The following is a 7,479-nucleotide window of genomic DNA, read 5'->3' as shown; positions in this document are numbered from 1 at the left end:
TAAGCAAAACAAAGACTAAATTAGTGAAGGAATTACCTTTTTCATTGGGTTCATTTGAACCCAATGGCTCTATAGCAGCTCCGCCACCGGGAGCTCAAGTCATCCCGATGCGCCACTTTCACAAATTTTTCAAGCAACACTGAATCGAATATAGTTTGTTTCATTAGGCATAAATGAAGACAATCTAGAAATGAAAAGAAGTGACTAACAATAATCAAAAGGCTTTGTAAAATGATGATAAAAGGCTTAGTAAAATGATGAAACAAAGGACTAACTTACTTGGAAAAGATGTCTTGCAATTTGAAATTCCAAAATACGTCATCAAACCGTCCATTCGACACCCTACAAGATAAAAGGTAGAGTCAAAATTTCAAGCCAACATAGTAGGATCCAAACCTGATAACTGCATTTGATAAATATAAACTGCACGGGGTACTTGTTAAAATTGCCTAAAGCCTTGAGAAGTTGAGAGTATGAAAGCATAAACCCTAGCCAATGTCCAACGTTTTGCCAAAACTTTGTATCCTTAAACGAATTTAATCTATTTCCTCCTATTCATAACAAGTGTCTTCGATTTAGTACAAAATTGTACTAACTTTATACTAAATCCAAGACACTTGTTACGGATCGAAGGGAGCAGTAACCACAATTATTATAAAAATATACTGCAAAGATCAGAAAAATTGCTAGCGAACCTTGTTTTGTGACGGACTTGACGTCGTTGGCGAGGACTGCTACACCAGGCAGCGCCTGCGTCGGCCGTCAGGCGTCCGCCAATCGCCGGTGCCCCGCTCAGATCACAGATGAAACGGCGTCTGGCGTCAGGTGGCGTCTCGCGTATGGACTCTGGGGAACAGATCGCAGATGCAACGGGGTCTAGCGTCTCCTGCAGTTGGCAGGCAAAAGAAAATTCGATCCGCAGCAGCGGCGCGGCGCAGCCGGACAGCTAGCTTTTTTTTTTTTTGAGAGAGGCGCCGGACAGGCGGACAGCTAGCTGGGATCGCATTCGCGCCGGCCATTTCCTTCTTCCGTATGGATCGAGGCGGCCTTTTCTTTCTTTCCCATCGATCGATCCAGCAGCGAGCGTGCAGCGGTGCAGGCCGGCTGGCGGCTGGAACTCATGGGCCTGATGCACCGGTCAGGCCCAGCCTATCTTCAGATGGCAAGTACTCCGTATTGTTTTTTTTTCAAGTCGATGGCAAGTACTATTAGGACATCTTCAATAGACCGTGCTATGACCGGTACTATAAGAAAAGAGATGAAATAATCTGCTAAATAATGAGCATCTCCAACGGTTGAACTTAGTCGTTACTATGTACAAACACGTCAGCGAACAGATGATGTGGTAGGTAAAGTTGAAGAAAAAATGAAGATGTGGTTGCTGGCAGGAGAAACCGTGTCAACTCGAATACCAAGACCTAGGTAGCGACCGAAATAGCTGTTGGACTGTTGTGCGTTACCTAGCGCGGGACCCAGCAAAATCATGGGATCAACTTGTGCAGTTCTTCACCTTTTTCATTTGGGTAGGCAGCAGGCCACAGAGTTAAAATGCATGGTAAATCATCATTGACAACAGCATGCGGATCAATTAAATAGTCTCGAGAGATTCTAGTAACACGCCCAAGAAACGATCCAGTGGAGAGATGTTACTTGGTATGAGTTGGGGCACTCTCTTTCGTCTTCGTAACGAGCTATGTGACGGCCTATTGAAGAAGGCCTCTCCAACGGTTGATTTCTTTTCAATATTACCAAGGACCTTCAGCCAATACGCTGGACTGCACGTTCTTCCGATGGATTGGTGGTTCGGCCGCATGCAGATGCCATATATAGTTATTGTGGGCCGTGCCAATACATGGTTTTGCTAACGATCGTAGGTCCAATAGTGATTTTAGCCGATACTATCTCCTTGGTGCGTGTGAAGTGCTCGTTGCTGGGCAGAGAAACGGCTCTGCTCTCTCTCTTTTTTTACTTCCAACGTCATCCAAAGCAGCGCCATGTCATCTTTTAGGCCCAGTTTGTTTGGCCTTCTGCTTCAGCTTTTGGTGCTTTCAGCAATCTCGAAAGCACTTTTTCTGTTTACACATGAAGCTGAGAAGCACCTCCGGACATGTTTTTGGTGCTTCTAGCTGAGAAGCAGACGTGCTTCTCAGTTTCATGTGTAAACGGGGGAAGTGCTTTTGAGATTGCTAGAAGCACCAAAAGCTGAAGCTGAAGCCCAAACAAACAGGGAGTTAGTACCGACACATCTGAACTGTTGGAGATGCCCTTAGATCATCTCTAGTAACAGGTTCCTTAAAAACATTCATTTCCTAAAATAACTGCCACCGTTTCCTAAAAAGTTCTAAAATCAGGTTCAGCAAGTCCCTGTCCCATTACCAATCCTAAATTTTTAGAAACTTTCCTAACTTCTCTCTCCTCTTCCCCCAAATGTAAGAAACCAAAAGCTCATTTCCTAAGGCTATTCATAGTGGGAGTAACTTAGGTGGTAACATAAGATGCCAACTAGACATTTTGGTGACATAGCATGATATTAAATGAAGAAAGAGAGAAACGTGGTAACCATAACATCACACAAATCAAGACAAAATGAGTTTATAACCTAATAAATGACATAATGTATGACACCACATATATGTTATATCCATTATGGACGTAATAACTTAGACTTAGTTACATGCAGCTCTAATTTACCCCCGACCCGTGACCAGCCTAAACCACGCAAAGCTCCAGCGGGAAAATAACTGCCTTGTTTCCTTCGTTTCCGCGTCCGCCCGCCCGACCCAACCTTGCCCCGCCGCCGGCCATCTTCGGCCTCTGCCCGCCTCCACGAGCCTCCGGTGGATCCCACGAGCCCTTCCCCCCACTGGATCGAGCCGGTGAGGCCCCCTATTGCGCCCCCGACGCCGCCTGCCGCCGGTTCCCTCCGCCATCGATTCGGCCGGAGCAGCGCCTGATTCGGCCGGCGCGGACGTCTACGAGCTCCGGCAGGGCCTCCACACCTCCACCGCGACCTCTTGGTGGCTGTCTCGGTCCTCTGCGTCCTCTTGGCCAGGGGCAGCGATGGCGCGCACAGGCGGCATGGCAGGAGGGCGCGGCGAGGAAAGCGGGTGGCCAGCAGCAGCGGGACGGCCGGTGGGTGGGCGTGGTGGCAGAAGGCACGAGGCCACATGAGGAGGAAGAAGCAACCAATATATCTAATAGGCACTGACAGGTAGGACCTACGCGTCAGTGAAACAACTAGAAATTTAGGGAATGACTTATTGGGAATCTGCTGGAGATGAACATATTTCTTTGCAAAAAAAGTTCTCACTCCTATCAAAAACTGGTTTTAGGGAACCTGCTGGAAATGCTCTTACAATTTAATTTGGGCTCGTTTGTCTACACGTTTTTGCTATCCTTGTTCAGGGACGCAATGCAGGGGGCTTTCCCCCCCCCCCCCCCCCCACCCCACCCAAAAAAAAAAAAAATTTTGTTTCAAAAGCTAATTTAGTGCTTTTATTTAGACTAAAACTTGCAAAAATATTAGGGCCTATGTTTAATCACCCATCTAATCTTTTGATATTCATTTTTTGCCCCCTTCATAAGCACATCCTGGCTCCGTCCTTGTCCCTGTTTTTTAGATCCTCAATGACTACCACTAGAAGGGGAATGTGACCATCATTTTTTGATATTCATTTTTTGCCCCCCTCATAAGCACATTCTTATTTGAGAAACGTGTCTCCACTTCCTAGACAGCAAGCAAAGATTGATTGGAGGCTTGGGGCTAAGAACTGCATGCTCCACCGTCCCATATTAAGTGTTGAAATATTACATGTATCTATACGTGTTTTAGTGTTAGATCCATATTTAGACAAATTTTAGACACTTAATATGTGACGGAGGGAGTATTTATAAAGTATCCCTTGCACTGTTGTGTGGAAAGATCTTTCTTCGTTCAGTCCAGTCTGATTTAAAGTGTGTCGTCTACTCTTATAGGGGTGTCGTTAGGGACTTAGGGTCACTCCTTATGCCGGAAGATGGCAGTTATCTGTATTTAAAAATAATAAAGAATATGGGTGTGATTGTCATAAGAAAAGAGTGATCGAGTAGGTTCCTCTCTATTTAGACACACCATCAACATGGCCATTCCCTGTCTCGCTGTGTTTCCTGGTAACAAAACGAAAACAGACCAGAAACTCAAAACTATTCCTACTCGCCAGATGAACTGCGCGCATCCCCAAGTGTGAAATATCATTGTTGAAAATATGAGGGCATTTCAGTTCCAAGAAACCGTAATTTGTACCAATTAAGCTATGAAATTAATATTTATAGAAAATGGTAAAACATCATAATAGCTTTCTTGCACCTAGGTTCGATTGCACCCTAAATCTCGTGCAGAAATGTGACTTTGAATTTGTGAGCCACTAAATTTATGTCTTCGTATTTACGGAGTAAGAAATACAGCTCTAGTGTACACGGGACCGCAGAAGTCTACAAGGGGAGGAGTTGATGGACTATTCCGAAAACCCATTTTCGCGTTTTTACTAATGTTAATTTTCCTATTCTTTGCCTAGTTTTAATTGTCATTTTCTTGACTTGATTTTATCAACTTCTAATTTCTAGCTTTTCCTCTTTTTTTCAACTTTTAATTTTTCCCTTTTCATTTGAAGCTCACAATTTTCGCACTTTTCATATCTACTCCCTCCGATCATAAATTATTGTCTCAAATTTGTTCAAATATGGATGTATCTATTTTTAAAAAGCGTCTAGATACATGTAATATTTCGATAACAATTTAGGATCAGAGGGAGTAGCTTTTAATTAATTTCCAACTTTTTATTGTCTGCAGTTTTTACTAAGAAAATCACCTCTTGGAAGTTCTGTCCTCGAAACACATACTCCCTCGATCCAAAATATAAGATATTCTACTTTTTTTCTAGTCAAATTTTGAAATTGGCATAGTTTATAGAACAATCTAACAAGATCCACAAATCAAAATTAGTTTTATTAAATCCCTCGTGATCTATATCTTCATAGCATACTATTTAATATCCTAGATATTAGTTTACTTTTCCTATAAATCTTGGCCAAACATTAAAAAAGTTTGATTTATGACAGAGCTAGAACATCTTATATTTTGGAAAGTAGAGTGCTCAAAATCCAAACTTCTACAGTATTATTAGTACTAGCAGATGTACCCGTGCGTTGCTACGGAACCATAAAATGCCGTATAAACACATTTATTTCTTTCAAATTCTTTTAGAGCTCTTTTATGGTGATTGGCGAGTACTTCTCAATACTTCTGAGTACTCCTGCGGGAATTAATTCGGTGTGTTGATTATCGGATTACCCGTTACATAGGTGATCCAGTCCAAAATCTCAACCCGTACTGTCTCCTTTCCCGACCCACCCTGCTCGATCCCCTCCCTCTCTGTGTCGTCCGCGCGCCGCCTCTCACCTCGGGCATCCACCGCCTCCTCCCCTCTGACCGGCGCGCCGCCACCCACCTGCTCCCCTCGAGCCGCCGCCTCCTCCCCTCTGCCCTGCGCGCCGCCCCCCCACTTGCTCCCCTCGTGCCCGCGCGGCCGCCGCTGCGTGCTCCGCTCGCGTCGCCGCCCGCATCCCCTCCGACCGGATCCGGGCCGCCGCCGACCACCCCCGAACGGATCTGGCGGCCACGTCCTCCTCGAGCCTCGCCTCGCGCCGCTGTGCAGGCCGGGAGTCGCCGACCGCCAGGCATATTCATTGTCATCGTTGTTGTCATCGTTGAGGATTCCATGGCATCCCATTGCTCGAGTTCGTCTCGGATTTGAAATTCGTGGGAGGAGGAGACGGATTGTGGAGGAGACGGGTCTTGCCGCTGCTTGTATCATTGCTCGAGTTCGTTTCGAATCCGTGAGGAGACGGATCGTGCGAGGATCGTGGAGGAACCTGGGATCCTGCCGCTGCTTGGATCGTCTCGGAGGAGGAGGCAGATCGTCTCGGATTTGTGAGGAGGATTTGGAACGGGATTTGTGAAGAGGAAGCGGATCGGGCCGTGTGGGGAGGAGAGGGCGGGCGTGGGAGTTGGGACGACGGACGTACGGCGCCCAGCCATCACCACGGACTCCAATTTAATAGATAGTAATAGATTACTTTTTTACGCCCTGGCGGCCGACCATCTTTCCGAGTCAAATCGGCTTCCCGGATGTGTAAGGGCATCTCCAATAAGAGATACTAAGAAGGTACTAGTCGTACGTGGCAGAGAGATAAAAAAAAGTTAGTACCAGTTACTTGTAGCGGGTGCACGGGTACCAAGAATGTAAAGAGAATGACACATGGGTTCATTAGAATAAACAAAAGAAACACGAGAGATATGAAAATTAGTAACGGCTTGCGATGGAAGATGCCACGAGGGACTTCCCGCGCCAGAAGTCGTCAGTTGCCGACTCGGAATCAGACAATGACACGCTCTGTCTCCTAGTCGGGGTCGGAGAACTTCTTCCACAATAAACATGGCCGCGCGCGAGCCAGCCATGTTTATCCCGTCAACCAGACCTCGACCAGCGCCGAAAGCGCATCACAACTCCACGAGCCAGCCAGCCAGCGTGCACACGTACGCTACACAGCTCTCACACAAATTAACAGTTGCATTTCCATGCATGGCCGGCGCCGGTGAGACGAGCCCGATCGGCTGGAGGAAGCTGTTCTGCTCGCTGGGCGGCGACGAGATCCTGGAGGCCATCAAGGACGCCATCGCCGTCGCTGCGCGCGACCACCCGCAGGAGCTCGAGCAGGGGCGGGACTCCATCGTGCAGATGCTGCAGCTGCCCCAGTCCGCCCGCAGCAAGCAGAAAGGTTCCGAGATCCCCGACGAGGCCTCCGCTTCATTACTACTACAGGTGAGCGAGCAGGTCGCAAAGATCGGCAGCGTGCTCGTGGGAGAGGAAGAAGACGAGGCCGTGGTGATGGAGTCGCTCCGGGCGCTTGAGGGCGTGCGGATGACCTTCGAGACGCTGGAGGCGACCAAGATCGGCCGGGTCGTTGGTAGGCTTCGGAAGAAGAACTCGTCGGAGAACGTGCGCCGGCTCGCAGGTGACATCTGCAAGGGCTGGATGGGTCTCGCCGAGGAGCACTTCAGGAGCTGCCGTCGGGCATCGCCGACGTCTACCACTTCCACCGATGGTGTTGTCCAAGAGGACCCCAAAACGGAGACGGCTGATCTCGAGACGACGCCAAAGCCAAAGATCGCTGGGCAAGTCAGAGGTTTGCAGCCCAAGCCAAGGTCCAGCTCATCATGCGAGCACAAGATTGAACCGACGAGCAGCGTCGACGAGGAGCTGATGTTGGTAACGGCAAAGCGGAAGCTCATTTCTGGATACCAAAGGGCCGCCACGGCTAAGAAGCAGAAGAGAGTACAGCTCATCATTGCGCCGGAGAGGATGATGCAGCCCCAGGTTCACCGCGTGGTCAGGCGGCAATAGTTTAGTAAAGGACAATATGCCACATTAAGCACAAGTA

At 47.8% G+C, this 7,479-nt stretch overlaps 1 long non-coding RNA gene across 1 annotated transcript; it reads right to left on the bottom strand.

Moving 5' to 3' along the window:
- Positions 1-36: 36 nt before the first annotated feature.
- LOC106866502 lies at positions 37-913 on the bottom strand. The gene is made up of 3 exons (XR_001406871.2): positions 696-913; positions 280-342; positions 37-139 (listed from the first exon to the last, which is right to left on the bottom strand). It is a non-coding gene; the product is annotated as an uncharacterized LOC106866502 (long non-coding RNA).
- Positions 914-7,479: the final 6,566 nt, after the last annotated feature.

This window comes from Brachypodium distachyon, chromosome 3, assembly GCF_000005505.3.
Source record: "Brachypodium distachyon strain Bd21 chromosome 3, Brachypodium_distachyon_v3.0, whole genome shotgun sequence".
NCBI lineage: Eukaryota > Viridiplantae > Streptophyta > Magnoliopsida > Poales > Poaceae > Brachypodium > Brachypodium distachyon.
This window is presented reverse-complemented; position numbering and strand designations above follow the sequence as displayed.